The 19857-nt window shown below is 33.5% G+C and overlaps 3 long non-coding RNA genes across 3 annotated transcripts; 2 read left to right on the top strand and 1 right to left on the bottom strand.

Moving 5' to 3' along the window:
* Window positions 1-551: 551 nt before the first annotated feature.
* On the bottom strand, window positions 552-4929 carry LOC125590226. The gene is made up of 2 exons (XR_007326471.1): window positions 1500-4929; window positions 552-897 (listed from the first exon to the last, which is right to left on the bottom strand). It is a non-coding gene; the product is annotated as an uncharacterized LOC125590226 (long non-coding RNA).
* Window positions 4930-13937: 9008 nt separating this feature from the next.
* LOC125590216 lies at window positions 13938-15770 on the top strand. The gene is made up of 3 exons (XR_007326460.1): window positions 13938-14509; window positions 14960-15133; window positions 15247-15770. It is a non-coding gene; the product is annotated as an uncharacterized LOC125590216 (long non-coding RNA).
* A 2586-nt stretch (window positions 15771-18356) lies between these two features.
* On the top strand, window positions 18357-19605 carry LOC125590318. Its single transcript, XR_007326631.1, has 2 exons — window positions 18357-18651; window positions 19258-19605. It is a non-coding gene; the product is annotated as an uncharacterized LOC125590318 (long non-coding RNA).
* Window positions 19606-19857: the final 252 nt, after the last annotated feature.

Here is a 19857-nt window from a genome sequence, read left to right as displayed (position 1 = left end):
GAGTTCCTTATTCTATGACATGCGCAGAAATTTCTATCAATTGTGTTATCTCACAATAATATATTCTCTTTCTTTTTTATTTATTTATTATTTTCTATTATTTCACTTTAAGAACACTAATGAGAACATTTATTAGATCTTATCATTTCTGATACTCTAAATTAGCATGCACACATGATAAAGATATATAAATTCTTTTATATATATATGATCATGTAACATCTAAAAACAATGATGTGGTGAGTAAATACCACAGTACAAAACATTTGAAATTTGTACTTTCTATAGCTATTTTAATCAACAAAAGATATAGAACATAATAGTTTATGTAAATATTATTATGATTATTGCTCAAAATTGATCCATATATATTTTATACAACAAATATAAATGCAACAACATAAATGTGGTTGCGATATAACAAAAATATAATATTTTTTAAAATAACTCGTGGGCTCATCTAGTAAGCATAATTTTTTTCATTTAGCGCCCAAAATTTAGAAGTTTATAATTCTAATATACTTTTCCAACTTATTGTTTCATTTACTACATCTGCAAAAGATCATATTTTATTCTTATCATAATTTGACAATAACATAATTTGACAACTTATTTAATTATTACTATAAATCACATCTTAATTTATTATAAATATATATGAATTTTGTTTTCAATAAAATAAACATTAAGATCATTTTGGACATGGGACATAGCATGCACATTTGTTTCCTGAGATGCAACCAGTGGTTATTTCCTGCATCCCTGACCCTTCTGTCTTCTTCTTGCACGCAGATAGGCAAGCTGGCTTGTCTTGACAACTTTCAGGCTTTTGGTTATCTAGATATATGGGACATGTATCTTTTTTATTTTTATTCCCTTGCCCCATCGCTCTGACCACTATTATATATAAAACATAAATCTCAGTGTATGTAATGAAAAATGTTTCCGAAAAATTTCAAATACTGAAAAATATTTTAGATAATTTTTATTTAGTTTTAAAAATCATTGATTATTTGAGGTAAACAAAACATGTAGCTAATCTGATATAAAGATATCTATAAGTACCATGAAAATTTCCTTGTAAAATGATATATCAACTTTATTTCTTAAACAAGAACTATAGTTTTACATATTTAATTACTCAGTAAGCATGAATTTGAAGTAATGAAGAAAAGTTGTTTGTTGAACCAATTTGGATTAAAAACAAAATTTCATAATATATTAAAACCATATATCTAGCCAAAATAGGCGAAGAAATAACACAAAATACTTTTTGGATATCAGTTTCCTAGATTTATCACAAAACTATTGTATATAAATTTATAGGTTTAGATAATATGTAATTTCATATTGTAATCAACTATAAAAAAATGTTTCTAACAACTTAGCGTATTAAAAAATAAAGTGATATGTTGCAAAAAAAAACAAAAACAAAGACATTATAAATTCTTTTTTTTAAGAATAAATGCAATATATATTACAAAAGTATAGAGACAAACCTAGTACAAGAATGATGAGGAGAGGTAAAACATTAAATGAAAATATAAGTGATTTTTTCATCCTTGTGTAATATAAATGAATTGATTATGCTTTTTATCATAAAATTTGTTGTGTGTAAAGAACAAGAAACAAACAAGAAAGTATATGTATATATAAGAATTCAAATGTATCCTACGTTACAATATATCTAATTTAAGCTACTTGCCTCCTTTAATTTAGATGAAATGATGTGGTTTTGCATAATTCCAGATTTTGTTTTACGTAATTGGTAAACTAATGCATTAGACTCGCTAATATTTTTCCGAAAATAGATATCTAATTCACAGTCTATATTTTTTGGGTAAAAGTAAAAAATAAAAAACTTGATTTATATGAGGAAATGCTATTGATTAAGAAACAATTCAAAAGCCTTATATATATATCTATATATATGAATTCTTTCTATGGATCTATCATAGATGAAATTTCAGGGAATTTGAGTAAATTTTATTGGATATAGTATTTATTTTTTATTTAGTTTAATCAAGTATAAAAGCAACAACTAGTACATGTATAACTTTTTTACCATTTATCTATTTCAAATTTCTAATTCAGTATCACACAGATTGGTGCACAAGAACATAATTTAATTAATTTTAAATTTTGAATTTTTTTAAATTATGTTTTAGAAAGAATAATAATATTTTTTAATAAACTTTGGATTTTATGTAGAGATCAGACATTAATTTATGGTAAATAATATTTGATGGATGATTTTGGATTGCATTTTTATCAGAGAAATATCATAAGATAATCTAATAAACATTTTATCACAAATATAGAACACAATGATCAAATCACCTAAATCTGTTGCATTACAGAGGTAAAAATCAAGGCCAGTTTCCATCTCTCTCTGTTTTACTACAATTACACTCTCCTTGATGCTTAATGATCCCTTATCTGCCTTCTTTGTACTCATAAGATACATAGATGTTTTCAAATGGCTTGTTCTATCTAAAGAAAATGTGAAAGCTCAAAATCATTGTTATGCTTCTAATGCTAATGTTAAGTTCATAATCATTTACTTGTCCTAGTCACTTTGTTGAATGGATTTCATGTGTTGTAACTTGCAGAGGGCCGTTGTGGTAAGACAGGAGCTTGCAAAGCTCAACAAAGAGATTACTGCTTGATGGGTTGTTTGAGATGATCCTATGTCTCTAGATTTATTGTTGGTACAAGTTTGAAGAATTTTGCAAATGATAGTTCAGAACTTGAAACCTTGTTGCTGGTTTAGACATTTATTGCCCTCTTCTAATGTCCTATCTGAATTTGAAAACCCAAACTGAGTACCTACTAATATTAAAAGGGGGATATGAACTTCATTTAGCCTATCCACGTCAGCTACAAAAATCAGCCTGTCATAAATTATCTTTGTGCCATGTCATCTTCAAAATTGGTCTTTCATTTTGGAGGAACTGGATATGAATTTGTGTTATTGTTCTATGTTATCATACAAAAACATAACTGTGAATAGCCAGAGGAGCAAGATCTACTTATGTGTTGTTCTTTTTCGTCCATGTAGTTTAACACATTTTGTTATTTTGGAAAATACTTTGACAGCACGTTACATAGACACAACTTGGGAGGAGGATTAACGAATTTTCTGCCACCTTGGATCAGGTTAAATTTCTACTCTTATTCTCTGCCTTTGAAGTTGGAACCACTCTTCTTATGGTAAAAATTGTATATGAATGTGGTTTACAGCAGCACTGGAGGCCCTTCTCTGTTTGTGGTCATTAACAGTTTGATCCAAATGATTAAATATCTTAGGATTTTTCTAGTATCTCTCCCAATCTAATGATCATATATAATGTTGTGGGGTTTCGCCATAACCTGAATTAGTCCATACGAAAAGTTGATCATCGATTGAAGAATGAGATCTTTTCACAATTGAGGAAGAATATATTATTTTTTGAGTTTATTACACACAGGGGCAGTTTCAAGTTTTCTTTTACATAATAGAGCAGTTCCCGCTACAGAGTTAGTTTTTTCAATGGAAAGACTCCAAAAAGCGTAACTGGTCGTTTCATTTAGTTAGGTTAATTATTTTATTATATTTTTTGGTTCGGTTTTTGAATTTCGAAACGGGAGTGGTGGAGTCGTGTTATTAATTACTTTCACCTTTACCTTTTGACAAACATCAGTTACCGAGAGTAAATCTCGAAACTCTGTTTGAGAGGAATAGGAGGCGATTTCCGGCCGGTGAGAGTTTAACAGCGTACGATGAAGATTCCGGCGACGATGTCGAGGAGACGGAGTCTGCGGCTGAAAGCGAACGTAGGTGATTAAGGTGATAACCGAAGGTGACGAAGCGGTGGAGGATATCGAGGGGGGGGGTGCGGAGCGGCGAAGAGGCGCATGGCCTTGATGATTTTAAAGAACTTCTGGCTGGGAGGCTTTTTGCGACAGACCGATTCCCAAGCGAGAGACATAATCTGAAATCTGGGAATCTCGGGAATGTTGGAGAGGATGAAATGGGAGGAGAGAGAAAGAAAGAAGTTCAATACATACAGGTTGCATACGGCTTTGATCCAAACCAAACATATATTTTGTGTTTCGTGTATGTACATTTCTTCGTGTACACGAGTACATTGGGTGAGCACGATGATGTATACACAAATGTTAGTGTACGCATGTACATGTTAAAGAGATATGAAAGACATATTCTACTTCCATTTGAGAATCAACTTCATTAAGCTTTGTATAATGATATGAAAGTCATATTCTACTACCATTTGAGAATCAACTTCATTAAGCTTTGTATAATGATATGAAGTCATATTCTATTACCATTTCATCTTTGAATGGAATTAATTTAATTTTCCAGTGATGTACACATGTACACTACCATATGTATTGTACACATATATGTTACCAACATTTAATGTATACATGTACACATGTACACTAACGAATGTACATAACTTTACAACATCTTGGACATCTAACATCTATCTCAAACATATGTAAATATCTGATAAAATATGATATGTATATTGTACACATTAGCCCTTATCGATAGTGAAAACATGTGTACATGTAAATTTCTTTTGAAAGTATATATGTTAAACATGCAAACATATTTAGAAGTGTTAAAAAGAATAAAAGCCTTCCAAGATCTAGCTTTCAATGCATAACCATCAGTGCTTGTGAAATATTTTCCGCAAATCTCGTCCCATCAATTTGTTCCAATATGGGAGCATGCTTCCATGTAGAAAGATTGTTGTTTGCTGTACAATGTGATTGTGTACATCCCATGTCGTGTACATTCTGTACAATGTGATTGTGTACATCTATGTCTTGTACAAATTGATTTTGTGCATCCCATGTCGTGTACACGTGTACATCCCATGTATCCCATGTCGTGTACAATGTGATTTTGGAGACTAATCTGCACATTTTAATGCTCTGGGGCCAGAATGAAAATAATCAAAAGCCAGCGGACTATTATGAAAGATTGTTGTTTTCTATACAATGTGATTTTGTACATCCCATATCGTGTACATGTATACATAATCTAAAAATACTACGTCGTGTACAGTGATTTTGTACATCCCATGTCGTGTACTCGTGTACATCTCATCTCATGTACAATGTGATTTTGGGGACTAATCTGCATATTTTAATATTTTGGGGGCATAATGAAAATAGTTAAAAGCCGAAGGACTATTTCTGAAAATATACGGAAGGCCATATTGCTACATTGAAAGTATTGGGGTAAATTTATGAAGCAATTTGATCAGATTGGAAATTGAGGCATATTGTCAAAGAAGCAGAAAACTAAAGGACAAAAAATGAAAAAGATGAAACTCATCCATTCATGTCGCTCGGTCTATCTTTTCGTCGGATCTCATTGACGATGATGGCGAGCAGGCAACGACGGAGCAGAGACACGACAGTGAGAATTAATTCCTACGGCGGCGAAGGCTGAAAGCATGACCCGAGATGGAGCGGTCATGGGCTTGAGACGTTGAGAAGCCGATGTTAACGAGATGCGACGAAGAGCAACGACCACCGGTGAACGAGACCTAACATCGACGCCATCTTGGACAGAGGAGCTGAGGGTGGAGAGGAGGTGATTAATTGGGGCTCTCCGACTGTAACCCGTTTATTGACCCGTCAATTCCAAGCACCAAAATAATCAACTTTTCTTTAGCTTTCATCATCTAGGATTCCGCAATTCTCGAACCCAGAACTCAAATCCGTCAAAGCTCGAGTCCTCGACGACAATTTGGTCATACGCCGCTGGGATGTTGATTATTTTCATTATTTGGTTAGGTTCATAGATGTGAAGCTACTGTAGCGACTGTTGTTTGCCACCATAGACCAAAGTACGCCAATGGAGGGAGCGGAATCTGTAAGTCAGCAAACAAATACTCCATCGCCCGAGGAGATTGAACATCATGTGCAGATAAACCAAGGTTCTCGAATCTGGCGAGATCTGAACTACAACTACCGGATCTGATGCATGGCTCACACCATAGCAAAGCAGAGCTGGTCATTCCCTTAGGGAAAGGGTTCATCGGACAAGGAGCCGAAGATGATGGTAAAAGCCGGTGAGAGTTTAGGTCCGTACATTGGAAGGACCTTGAACAAGAAAAGCAAGCAATAGTAATCGGCGGTTACACAGAAGCAGAGAGGTCACTCGATGAAGTAAGCAAGCACCTCCACAGAGGAACAAACACAAACCTCGTCCCTACAAGTTGAGGAAAGGCTCCTGAGTAAATTTCATCGGGGCTTTCACCCGAGAAGCAGTTAACAGCCATGGCTGGAAAGGTGACCGGAGCCGCCGAGTAGAACACTAACAACCACAAAGATAGCATCACTGAGAGCAGCGGTTTCATATGGTTCTGTTTCCGTCTCAGATGAGATATCCACCCAGCAAGCAACAACAGCTTTAAAAAAGGGCAAAATAGGCACAGAAGATGTGAGAAGAACAGAGAGACAAACAGGAAGAAGAAGAAAATGGAAGGAGGGACCTGGCGCCAGCGAGATCCCGCCTCACCGGCGTCGGAGAAAGTGAAGGTGAAGTTCGCTTCGGGTATTGTGCCTTTTGGGAGCGGCTAGGGCTTCTCGTACTTATTTCCTATCTTGTGAAATGATAATGCGATCTTTACTTGATACTTATAGATATTTCTGCTGCTATAATTTTGGAGAAAATTACTAGAATGTTATAGAAAAGTTGGTTTATGATTAAAGTGTTATACATCTTTTTTAAATTACTAGAATGTTTGTATACCTCTAGTAAATGACAATAAGGGCATTTGGTTAGTTTTTTTTAATTAAAATTATTTTAAAACATTAAATCCATATCATTAGTTAATTATCCACATCAGCAATAGAGAACAATCAATTGTCTCTTTAATTACATAAACATTGAAAAAAAACACAATAACATGTACAACGTCGTCGAATAACTAAAGGAACCCTAACCGCCGCTTTTCTAAAATCGTCGTCGACATTGTGTTTACACCCTCTTCCTCGAACTAACTCTCTGTCTTGTCTTCTCCGATATCGTCTCCCCCGAAATCGTCGTCTCCAATCGTTTCTACGAAATATTCTTTGCTGCAATCGCCCGAAATCATCTTCTCTGCTACGTTTTTCGAGTTTGTGGCTGAGTTTTTGTTTATGTTGTGGCTGAGTTACTTTCTTTTACGGCTGGTTTATATATGCAGTTGTGGCTGAGTTACTTCCCGCCAATCTCCGAAAACCTAGCTATAAGAAGTGTGCATTCCGAGGAAAAAAGACAAATACATTTCAAAAAACACCCAAATCGGCATTTGTGAGATGTATTTATTTAAGTTTTTTTTGTGATTTGATACACATATTTGGATAATCTAAATTTTTTTTCAGATCTGAGTGAAAGCGAAGATTGAACAAGAAGAGAATGGAGGAGACGGAAAGAAGTGACGGATTCAGCAGAGACGACACAGAAGAGTTCAATGAAGCTTGTATACATGGACGAGTTATCACCAGAATGGTGCAGAAAACTTGTATTTTTGGTTTTCTATGTAAGAAACATAACTCACCCATGTCTTTTGTGTTTGACTTATGCTATGTTTACACTACTCAGCCGTGTCGTTTATATATCTCAGTCGTGTCGTTTACATAACTCAGTCATACCTCAAACATACCCTAAAATCGAAAAATGTTTAGATAACTCAGCCGTATCGTTTAGATAACTCAGCCGTATCGTTTATATAAATCAGCCATACCTCAAACATACCCTAAAATCGGAAATTTGAATTCAAGTACTTTAAAAAGTTATATTGAAGATCATCTTAACAATATCAAGTGAATATAAATCAACTGAATGTGTATAGTTTCTTGAATTTCAAGTTGAGACTTTAACTTGATCTTGAGATATATGTTCTCTTACAATCACTTATACAATTCTTACTTACAAGACTCTAACTTTAATCATTTCTTAAATATAAACATCAAATCATAAAATATTGAATTAGAAAGTTATAAAAATTATAAAGTTTATCTTTCAACAACAAATCCAATATTTTTTTATTATTTACAGTTTAAGGTTTAGGTTTAAAGTTTAGGTTTATAGTTTAGAGTTAAACTCAAATTTTAATCACTTAAAAAAAATCTATAATTTAAAATTCCATTTTAAATTTTGATTTAAAACAGTAACTACATTCTTTAAATTTAAAACAAATTTAAAACAAATTGAAAAAAACTAAAATTACAAATTATATTGCTTTTTTCATGACCATTGATTGATTTTAGTCTAAGAGTTCAATATTTTCAATGTAAAATTATAATTTTTTATAATGTTTTAAAATTTAAACAAATATTAAATATAAAATTATAAAGTTAAATATTTTCAAAAAATTATCTCAAACCATATCTATTTCGAACTTTTAACTCTAAACCCTAAACCACATACTTTGACCTATACCATAAAACATTAAACTTCAAACATTAAAAAAAAATTAATCATCTACCATAAATTCTAACTACAAATGTCAAAACTCTAATATTTTTGTTATTTAAAAATATAATCTTAAATCATAAATCGAAACCCAAATTTATGGTAGATGATAAATTATATATATATATATATATAGAGAGAGAGAGAGAGAGAGTGAATGTGTGGGTTTAATTAATATTATTAGGTTTACATTAATTATTTTTCTGGAATCTCTGATTTATTGTATTCACTACTAATATGAAGATATTAAAAACCGTTTTTATAATTTTTTCTGTAGTATCATATGTATTTAAATGTGTATTATCAATTTATCTAATATAATCTATGATATTTAATTTTTTTCTATAAATAATTAATATTAATTCATCTATATTTAAGATGTTTAATTGTATGTTTGGAAACATATATTAGATTAGGTAATTATATGGTTAGTTTTCTTTCAAACACTTTAATTAAATAAATTAAAAATTAAAAAACATCAACCAATCAAATTATAACAATTAATTGGAAAGCTCTCCTAAGAGCGACACGTCAGCAGAAATCACTTAAGTTACTTTTCAATTAATATATAGGGGTGTCTAGTGGCATAAAGAAGTAATGTTCCATGCAAAGTTGAGGGTAAATCATAGGAGTGATCCTAAATTAATAATATTGATACTGAGATTTGTATTCACCTCACATCCCTTAGCGCCACTCTCCTTGACGAATCTCATCTAATTTAGAAGGAAACCAAAGAGTTCAAATTTCCGATTCAGAGATTACCAACATGGAAGATGATGGCGGAAATGCAGATGACAAAATGTACTCAAGTAAATCTGCAGAAAATAGCTGAATACTGATTCATCTATCTTTCCTGAAAGCCCCCTAAATCACCTTTAACACTCACCATTAACCCCCCCAAAAAAATAAGAAACAATTACACTCAGAGACAGTTTCAAGTTTTTTATAACATTAAAAGACAGTTCTTGCTACTAGAGCAGTTTTTTCTAACCAAAACCACTTTCTACCTATTCACTACCTAAATAACATAACAAACCATAAAGTTGGTTAACTAAACATTTAAATGCACTTGAGTCCTAATATCTTTCTCTCTCCCTCATCGATTTTATTCCGACATTTTTTTCTCAGATCTCACAAGCCATGCTTTTCATGTTCTACAGTAGCTTCACATCAATGAACCTAACCAAATAATGAAAATAATCAACATCCCAACGGCGTATGACCAAATTGTCGTCGAGGACTCGAGCTTTGACGGATTTGAGTTCTGGGTTCGAGAATTGCGGAATCCTAGATGATGAAAGCTAAAGAAAAGTTGATTCTTTTGGTGCTTGGAGTTGACGGGTCAATAAATGGGTTACAGTCGGAGAGCTCCAATTAATCACCTCCTCTCCACCCTCAGCTCATCTGTCCAAGATGGCGTCGATGTTAGGTCTCATTCACCGGTGGTCGTTGCTCTTCGTCGCGTCTCGTTAACATCGGCTTCTCCACATCTCAAGCCCATGACCGCTCCATCTCAGGTCGTGCTTTCAGCCTTCGCCGCCGTAGGAATTAATTCTCACCGTCGTGTCTCTGCTCCGTCGTTGCCTGCTCGCCATCGTTGTCAACGAGATCCGACGAAAAGATAGACGGAGCGACATCAATGGATGAGTTTCATCATTTTCATCTTTGGTCATTTAGTTTTCTGCTTCTTTGACAATATGCCTCAATTTCCAATATGTTCAAATTGCTTCATAAATTTACCCCAATACTTTCAATGTAGCAATATAGCCTTCCGTATATTTTCAGAAATAATCCTTCGGCCTTTAACAATTTTAATTATGCCCCCAAAATATTAAAATGTGCAGATTAGTCCCCAAAATCACATTGTACATGAGATGAGATGTACACGAGTACACGACATGCGATGTACAAAATCACTGTACACGATGTAGTATTTTTAGATTATGTACACATGTACACGATATGGGATGTACAAAATCACATTGTATAGAAAACAACAATCTTTCATAAATAGTCCGCTGGCTTTAGATTTTTTTTATTCTGGCCCCAGAGCATTAAAATGTGCAGATTAGTCTCCAAAATCACATTGTACACGACATGGGATACATGAAATGTACACGTGTACACGACATGGGATGTACAAAATCAATTTGTACAAGACATAGATGTACACAATCACGTTGTACAGAATGTACACGACATGGGATGTACACAATCACATTGTACATCAAACAACAATCTTTCTACATGGAAGCATGCTCCCATATTGGAACAAATTGATGGGACGAGATTTGCGGAAAATATTTCACAGGCACTGATGGTTATGCATTGAAAGCTAGATCTTGGAAGGCTTTTATTCCTTTTTAACACTTCTAAATATGTTTGCATGTTTAACATATATACCTTCAAAAGAAATTTACATGTACACATGTTTTCACTATCGATAAGGGCTAATGTGTACAATATACATATCATATTTTATCAGATATTTACATGTACACATATGTTTGAGATAGATGTTAGATGTCCAACATGTTGTAAAGTTATGTACATTCGTTAGTGTACATGTGTACATGTGTACATGTATACATTAAATGTTGGTAACATATATGTGTACAATACATATGGTAGTGTACATGTGTACATCACTGGAAAATTAAATTAATTCCATTCAAAGATGAAATGGTAATAGAATATGACTTCATATCATTATATAAAGCTTAATGAAGTTGATTCTCAAATGGTAGTAGAATATGACTTTCATATCATTATACAAAGCTTAATGAAGTTGATTCTCAAATGGCAGTAGAATTTGACTTTCATATCTCTTTAACATGTACATGTGTACACTAACATTTGTGTACACATCATCGTGCTCACCCAATGTACTCGTGTACACGAAGAAATGTACATACACAAAACACAAAATATATCTTTGGTTTGGATCAAAACCGATGCAACCTGTATGTATTGAACTTCTTTCTTTCTCTCTCCTCCCATTTCATCCTCTCCAACATTCCCGAGATTCCCAGATTTCAGATTATGTCTCTCGCTTGGGAATCGGTCTGTCGCAAAAAGCCTCCCCGCCAGAAGTTCTTTAAAATCATCAAGGCCATGCACCTCTTCGCCGCTCCGCACCCCCTCCCCCTCGATATCCTCCACCGCTTTGCCACCTTCGGAAACACAAAGATATTTATTTAGAAAGGGCAAAAAAATAAAAAATCAAAGCAGTTATCACCCTAATCACCTACGTTCGCTTTCAGCCGCAGACTCCGTCTCCTCGACATCGTCGCCGGAAATCGCCTCCTATTCCTCTCAAACAGAGTTTCGAGATTTACTCTCGGTAACTGATGTTTGTCAAAAGGTAAAGGTGAAAGTAATTAATAACACGACCCCACCACTCCCGTTTCGAAATTCAAAAACCAAACCAAAAAATATAATAAAATAATTAACCTAACTAAGTTACGCTTTTTGGAGTCTTTCCATTGAAAAAACTAGCTCTGTAGCGGGAACTGCTCTAATGTGTAAAAGAAAACTTGAAACTGCCCATGTGTGTAATAAACTCAAAAAATAATATATTCTTCTTCAATTGTGAAAAGATTTCATTCTTCAATCGATGATAAACTTTTCGTATGGACTAATTCAGGTTATGTCGAAACCCCACAACATTATATATGATCATTAGATTGGGAGAGATACAAGAAAAATCCTGAGATATTTAATCATTTGGATCAATCTGTTAACGACAAACAGAGAAGGGCCTCCAGTGCTGCCGTAAACCACATTCATATACAATTTTTACCATAAGAAGAGTGGTTCCAACTTCAAAGGCAGAGAATAAGAGCAGAAATTTAACCTGATCCAAGGTGGCAGAAAATTCGTCAATCTCCCTCCCAAGTTATGTCTATGTAACGTGCTGTCAAACACTACAAGAAAACCTGTGTATGGCGACTGCAGGTTGCGACTAATTGTGTAGTTGCAAAATATAACGACTACATACCGACTAGTTAGCGACTACTCTGCGACTTCGAGAATTTCGTCGTAAATCGGTCGCTACGTTGAGACCGCTATGTTTAGTCGCCAAACAGTCGTAATATAACGACTGAAGTGTGACTAATACCATGTCGGTATAGGTTAGTCACACTTCAGTCGCCAAGTTTTGCAACTATTTTGGTGACTGATGTATGTTTTCATAAGTCAGCCGCGAATCGGTTGGTAAAAACCGGTACAAACACGTGGTTTATATTTTTTGGTGGATGTGCCTAATTTTTTGTTAGGCGGTCGTACATCAGTCGCCGAATTTGCGACTGTATTGCGACTGATTTGTTTTTTATAACTCAGTCGCGAATTAGTTGCTAAGAACTGGTACAAACACGTGGTTTACATTTTTGTTCGGTGTACCTAATACTATTATCTAACTAAGTGTTTTTGATTATATATTTACGTAAATATCTACATATGTTGCAGGTTAGATTTTGGAGCAACACACATCCTTTTCCTCTGTGGGTTAAAGATATTGCGAATGGATCCGTGAATAAGGCCATAACATGGCCTATCTATTTCACAAGAGGCTTTTTGTTCCATACGCAGAAGCATGGCGAGGAAAAAAAGGCATGTAACTATGGTGCGAGTGTTAAAGGAGAGAGTTACATAAATGCATCTGACGAAACTGATTACTACAGTGTCTTGACTGATATCATACAAATTCAGTATGAGGGGTCGATCAATTTGAAAATCACACTTTTTAAATGTAAGTGGTTTGATCCGTTAATTGGTAGAGGCACAAGGCAGAGCAATGGTGAATCCAAAGAGAATTATTTCAGGAGAATATGAAGATAAAGAACCAACACTGTTGCAACAAGAAAATGATGATGTTGTTTTAATGACTACAATTGAAGATATAGCAGTCGACCATTTGGTTCGTGCTCGGGTACAACCTATAAATCTTGATACCGATGTGGAAGATGCTGAACCAGTAGATGAACTTCAATGTAATGTATCATCGTCTTCTGATGATGATGAAGATGGTGAAGTACCCTACTAAAATGTAGTATAATTTTTTAAATTTTGTTTTAAAATGTATTGTAATATAAATTTGTAAACTTTGGTCTAAACTTTGTTTAAGTTTGTATTGTAATATAATTTTGTAAAAACAAATGTATTGTAATATAATTTTGTAAACTTTGTTTTAGTGTAATGTAAAATAGTTTTGTAAATCAAATGTGTATTGTAATATATTTTTCTTTAAAATTAATATATAATCAACTCATAAACAAAGTAAAATTAAATCTCATAAACCCCTAAACCCACACATTAAGTCATTACCCTATACCCTAAACTAAAACCAAAAACACCCGCGTAAACCTTAATTATTTTCCGCCCTAAACCAAAACCTAATGTCCCGTCTAAGCCCAATTATTTCCCCCCAACCAAAACTAACCCGCAAAAGCCGAAAATCTTCTCTTATTTACTAAATATCGTCAAGTGTCGGGACTGGATAAAAAGATATCATCAAGTACCCTAGACCTCTCAATTTCATCTCTCTGAAACCACCGCCAGTATCGATGATGGCTGGAACGAAGCGACGAAAGAAAACCGGGAAGTCAGCGGCGAAGACACCATCACCCCTTTCCGAGGTCTACAGCGCCTCCGCCTCTTCCCAACCGCCGATCTGGGCCGTCTGTGAGTGATTACCCACCTCCTGCGCAGCTGTTTCAGACGTCGACGGCCCAACCTCCAGCAGCTTCAGATCTGGTGCGACAAACTCCTCCACCGCCGCGACCTCGAGGATCTCAAACGTCGGCGACTGAACAACCTCCACCGTGCCAATCTCATGCGAGTTCGCAAGCTCAAAACTCCGACAGCACACAATCTCCAGAAGGCGAGTTCCCGGAGGAATCAACTCCAGTACACCCAACTCTCTCTGAAGACCAGATGAGGGGTTCTTAACGGCTTGCTTTCCCAGCCAGGCCGAGAGCGCTACACTCAGGTTCTTTCTCCCACCTTCGAACCTGGAACCATATGGTGAGTGTATTCTCTATTTCATTAGTTAAGTGAATGTTTGAAAATGAGGAGTTTTGTGTTCTAGTATTATCTTAAAAGTTTGGTCTTTTGTTTTATGTCTCGGGTTAAGCTGAATTTTATTACAAAATCAAAAATCAAGACGAAAGTTTTGTCTTTTGTTAAAGTCTGGTCGTTTGTTTAAGGTCTCGGGTTAAAGTTTGGTCTTTTGTTTAAAGTCTTGAGCTTGCTTTGTTTCTTTTTCTCTGTTGCTAGTCAATGGTTTGTTAGCTGACTTGAGGTTTGCTTTGTTTGGTCACTGGTCTCTTTTTTTCTATCGCTTTGCTCCCAGTGTTTAATGTTAGCTCACTGACTTTTCAACTGACCTTAGGCTTGCTTTGTTTACTTAGTCACTCTCTCAGTTTTGGTTCACTTTATTCTAATATATGAATTATTTTGTTTCTGTTTTTTTAGGTTTGGTCGTGACAAGGACAGACTTTCCCGGAAGATCAGAAAGATCTGTACAAACAAATTTGATGATCCTTTCTACAGTTGGAGTGTTGTTCCTACGGATAGAAAGGAAAGGTTATTTGTTTCTACAGTTGGAGTGTTGTTCCTACGGATGATGACAATGAGCTCTTTCTTAAGGTAAGTGGCTTCTTCTTTTCTCTGGTTTGTTGTCTTAATTATAATGTTTTCTACCAATTTTTTCCTTTGTTTTTTGGTTAATGATATCTCTGCAATTTTAATTGTTTTTGTAGTCCACTTTCACAAGTAAAAGAGGCAAACCCTATGGATTAGGCAGTCTGGAGGGTACTCTTGTGAATGGGAAGCGGAAGTATGCTGAATGCTCATCTTCAGCATTCTTGGACCTCCAACAACAGCTGGCTGAAGCTCACCGCAAGATCCAGAAGCAGGCAGCTTATAACTCCAAGCTAAAAAGGCAGCAAAACAAGCATACAAAACACTTTTTTCTATAATGGAAAAGTTTTTGTCTGCAAATAATCCTATGTCTGTGGAATTCAAAGCTTCTAATCAAGATGAAGAAGATGATGATGAAGAAGAAGAAGAAGAAGAAGAAGAAGAAGAAGATGGAGATGGAGATGGAGATGATGATGAAGATGGTGAAGATGATGATTAGGTTCCTTTTGTAGTTTTTGTACTTGGTTTTTTAAGAAACATGTTAAGTTTCCTTCTATTATAGGAGTTTTTTTTGAACTTTTGTTGTATCAAAAATATTGTCTAAATATTTTGTATTAGAAATTTTAAATTTGGTTTTTCTTAATTTTAAATTCGAAATTTAGATTTATATAAATAAACCCAGCAAATTCAATTATTACTATTTAGAAACTAATCAGTCGTTAGATTAGAAGCAATTCAGTCGTTAATAAGCGACTGATTTAGCCACTGCAACTTGGCGACTGATCTGCGGCGACAATACATGACCTTATTACGACTAAAAAAATGTCGCAGACTGGTCGAAAGAGAAGTCGCAAAATCGTCGCCAAAGGTTACGACTGAATGAAGACTGTTCTATGACTATGTACTGTACTCGTAAATTAGTCGTTAATTTCCGACTGATTTACGACCGTTTGTTTTTTGCGACGCGTTGGTTTCCGACCTCATGTTCAGTCGCAAATCAGTCGTAAAGTGTGATTTTGCGACTAATTTGCTACCAATTGTGTAGTCGGAACGTACATGTTTTCTTGTAGTGAAAGTATTTTCCAAAATAACAAAATGTGTTAAACTACATGGACGAAAAAGAACAACACATAAGTAGATCTTGCTCCTCTGGCTATTCACAGTTCTGTTTTTGTATGATAACATAGAACAATAACACAGAATCACATCCAGTTCCTCCAAAATGAAAGACCAATTTTGACGATGACATGACACAAAGATGATTTATGACAGGCTGATTTTTGTAGCTGACGTGGATAGATTAAATGGAGTTCATATCCCCCTTTTAATATTAGTAGATACTGAGTTTGGGTTTTCAAATTCAGATAGGACATTAGAAGAGGGCAATAAATATCTAAACCAACAACAAGGTTTCAAGTTCTGAACTATCATTTGCAAAATTCTTCAAACATGTACCAACAATAAATCTAGAGACATATGATCATCTCAAACAACCCATCAAGCAGTAATCTCTTTGTTGAGCTTTGCAAGCTCCTGTCTCACCACAACGGCCCTCTGCAAGTTACAACACATGAAATCCATTCAACAAAGTGACTAGGACAAGTAAATGATTATGAACTTAACATTAGCATTAGAAGCATAACACTGATTTTGAGCTTTCACATTTTCTTTAGATAGAACAAGCCATTTGAAAACATCTATGTATCTTATGAGTACAAAGAAGGCAGATAAGGGATCATTAAGCATCAAGGAGAGTGTAATTGTAGTAAAACAGAGAGAGATGGAAACATACCTTGATTTTTACCTCTATAATGCAACAGATTTAGGTGATTTGATCATTGTGTTCTATATTTGTGATAAAATGTTTATTAGATTATCTTATGATATTTCTCTGATAAAAATGCAATCTAAAACCATCCATCAAATATTATTTACCATAAATTAATGTCTGATCTCTACATAAAATCCAAAGTTTATTAAAAAAATATTATTATTCTTTCTAAAACATAATTTAAAAAAATTTAAAATTTAAAATTAATTAAATTATGTTCTTGTGCACCAATCTGTGTGATACTGGATTAGAAATTTGAAATAGATAAATGGTAAAAAAGTTATACATGTACTAGTTGTTGCTTTTATACTTGATTAAACTAAATAAAAAATAAATACTATATCCAATAAAATTTACTCAAATTCCCTGAAATTTCATCTATTAATAGACATGTCAATTAGGGCCGAAGTCCGTAGCCCGAGCCCGCCCAGCCCTAAAAATTACCGGGTTTGGGCTTAGCTTTATAAGCCCAAAAAAAATTGGGCCTTTCGGGCTAAGCCCATTTGGGCTTTGGGTATTTTGGGCTTAAGTCCGTTTGGGCTACGGCCGGCCCGAAAACCCGAAATTTATATTTTAGCGTAAATATTATCCTTCTTTCTTGTAATCGAAACTATTATTAGTATTGATATATTATTTTAATATTTTTATCTAAACTCTAATAAAGCAAATATAAAAGTTTTTAATGCACTTTATTGTTTCATCATTACAAGTGTTACATTTTAAATTTTACAAAAGTACATTCTTCTTTCATGTACAACATGTTTTTATTTTCAAAATATAAAGTATAAAACGTTTGACCATGTTTATCATAAATTTTGTTCTCTTATATTTTTTGTTTTAATTGATATTTGATTATTTAAATCTTATTAAATTCGGTTTGTGTATAAAATGTTTTTAAAACATACGAAAAAATAAAAAATTTGTGATAGACAAGAAAATTTTAAACTCACTTTATACTTTTTTATTTTTTAAAAATGAAACTCTTTTTTTTAATGAAAATTCACATGTATTAAAACGATGGAAATGACAATGACAAATTATTTTTCGAAAAGCCCACAAAAGCCCGAAAAGCCCTGTAGCCCTATAAGGGCCGGGCCGGGCTTTGAATTCTAGGCCCAAATTATTTTCGGGCCGGGCCGGGCCGGGCTCAAATATTTACGGGCTTAGCGGGTTTGGGCCGGACCGGGCCGGGCCAGCCCGAATTGACACCCCTATCTATGATAGATCCATAAAAAGAATTCATATATATATATATATATATATATATATATATATATATATAAGGTTTTTGCATTGTTTCTTAATCAATAGCATTTCATCATATAAATCAAGTTTTTATTTTTTGTTTTTACCCAAAAAATATAGACTGTGAATTAGATATCTATTTTCGGTAAAATATGAGCGAGTCTAATGCATTAGTTTACCAAATACGTAAAACAAAATCTGGAATTATGCAAAACCACCTCATTTCATCTAAATTAAAGGAGGCAAGTAGCTTAAATTAGATATATTGTAACATAGGATACATTTGACTTCTTATATATACATATACTTTCTTGTTTCTTTCTTGTTCTTTACACACAACAAATTTTCTGATAAAAAGCATAATCAATTCATTTATATTACACAAGGATGAAAAAATCACTTATATTTTCATTTAATGTTTTACCTCTCCTCATCATTCTTGTACTAGGTTTGTCTCTCTACTTTTGTAATATATATTGCATTTATTCGTAAAAAAAAAAAGAATTTAGAATGTCTTTGTTTTTGTTTTTTTTTGCAACATATCACTTTATTTTTTAATACGCTAAGTTGTTACAGACATTTTTTTTATAGTTGATTACAATATGAAATTACATATTATCTAAACCTATAAATTTATATACAGTAGTTTTGTGATAAATCTAGGAAACTGATATCCAAAAAGTATTTTGTGTTATTTCTTCGCCTATTTTGGCTAGATATATGGTTTTAATATATTATGAGAAAAAAAATTTAATCCAAATTGGTTCAACAAACAACTTTTCTTCATTACTTTAAATTCATGCTTACTGAGTAATTAAATATGTAAAACTATAGTTCTTGTTTAAGAAATAAAGTTGATATATCATTTTACAAGGAAATTTACATGGTACTTATAGATATCTTTATATCAGATTAGCTACATGTTTTGTTTACCTCAAATAATCAATGATTTTTAAAACTAAATAAACATTATCTAAAATATTTTTCAGTATTTGAAATTTTTCGGAAACATTTTTCATTACATACACTGAGATTTATGTTTTATATATAATAGTGGTCGGAGCGATGGGGCAAGGGAAGAAAAATAAAAAAGATACATGTCCCATATATCTAGATAACCAAAAGCCTGAAAGTTGTCAAGACAAGCCAGCTTGCCTATCTGCGTGCAAGAAGAAGACAGAAGGGTCAGGGATGCAGGAAGTAACCACTGGTTGCATCTCAGGAAACAAATGTGCATGCTATGTCCCATGTCCAAAATGATCTTAATGTTTATTTTATTGACAACAAAATTCATATATATATTTATAATAAATTAAGATGTGATTTATAGTAATAATTAAATAAGTTGTCAAATTATGTTATTGTCAAATTATGATAAGAATAAAATATGATCTTTTGCAGATGTAGTAAATGAAACAATAAGTTGGAAAAGTATGTTAGTTTTATTAACTTCTAAATTTTGGGCGCTAAATGAAAAATTATGCTTACTAGATGAGCCCACGAGTTATTTTAAAAAATATTATATTTTTGTTATATCGCAACCACATTTATGTTGTTGGCCATTTATATTTGTTGTATAAAATATATATGGATCAATTTTGAGCAATAATCATAATAATATTTACATAAACTATAATGTTATATATCTTTTGTT

Source organism: Brassica napus, chromosome C7 (assembly GCF_020379485.1).
Source record: "Brassica napus cultivar Da-Ae chromosome C7, Da-Ae, whole genome shotgun sequence".
NCBI classification, from domain to species: Eukaryota; Viridiplantae; Streptophyta; class Magnoliopsida; order Brassicales; family Brassicaceae; genus Brassica; species Brassica napus.
This window is presented reverse-complemented; position numbering and strand designations above follow the sequence as displayed.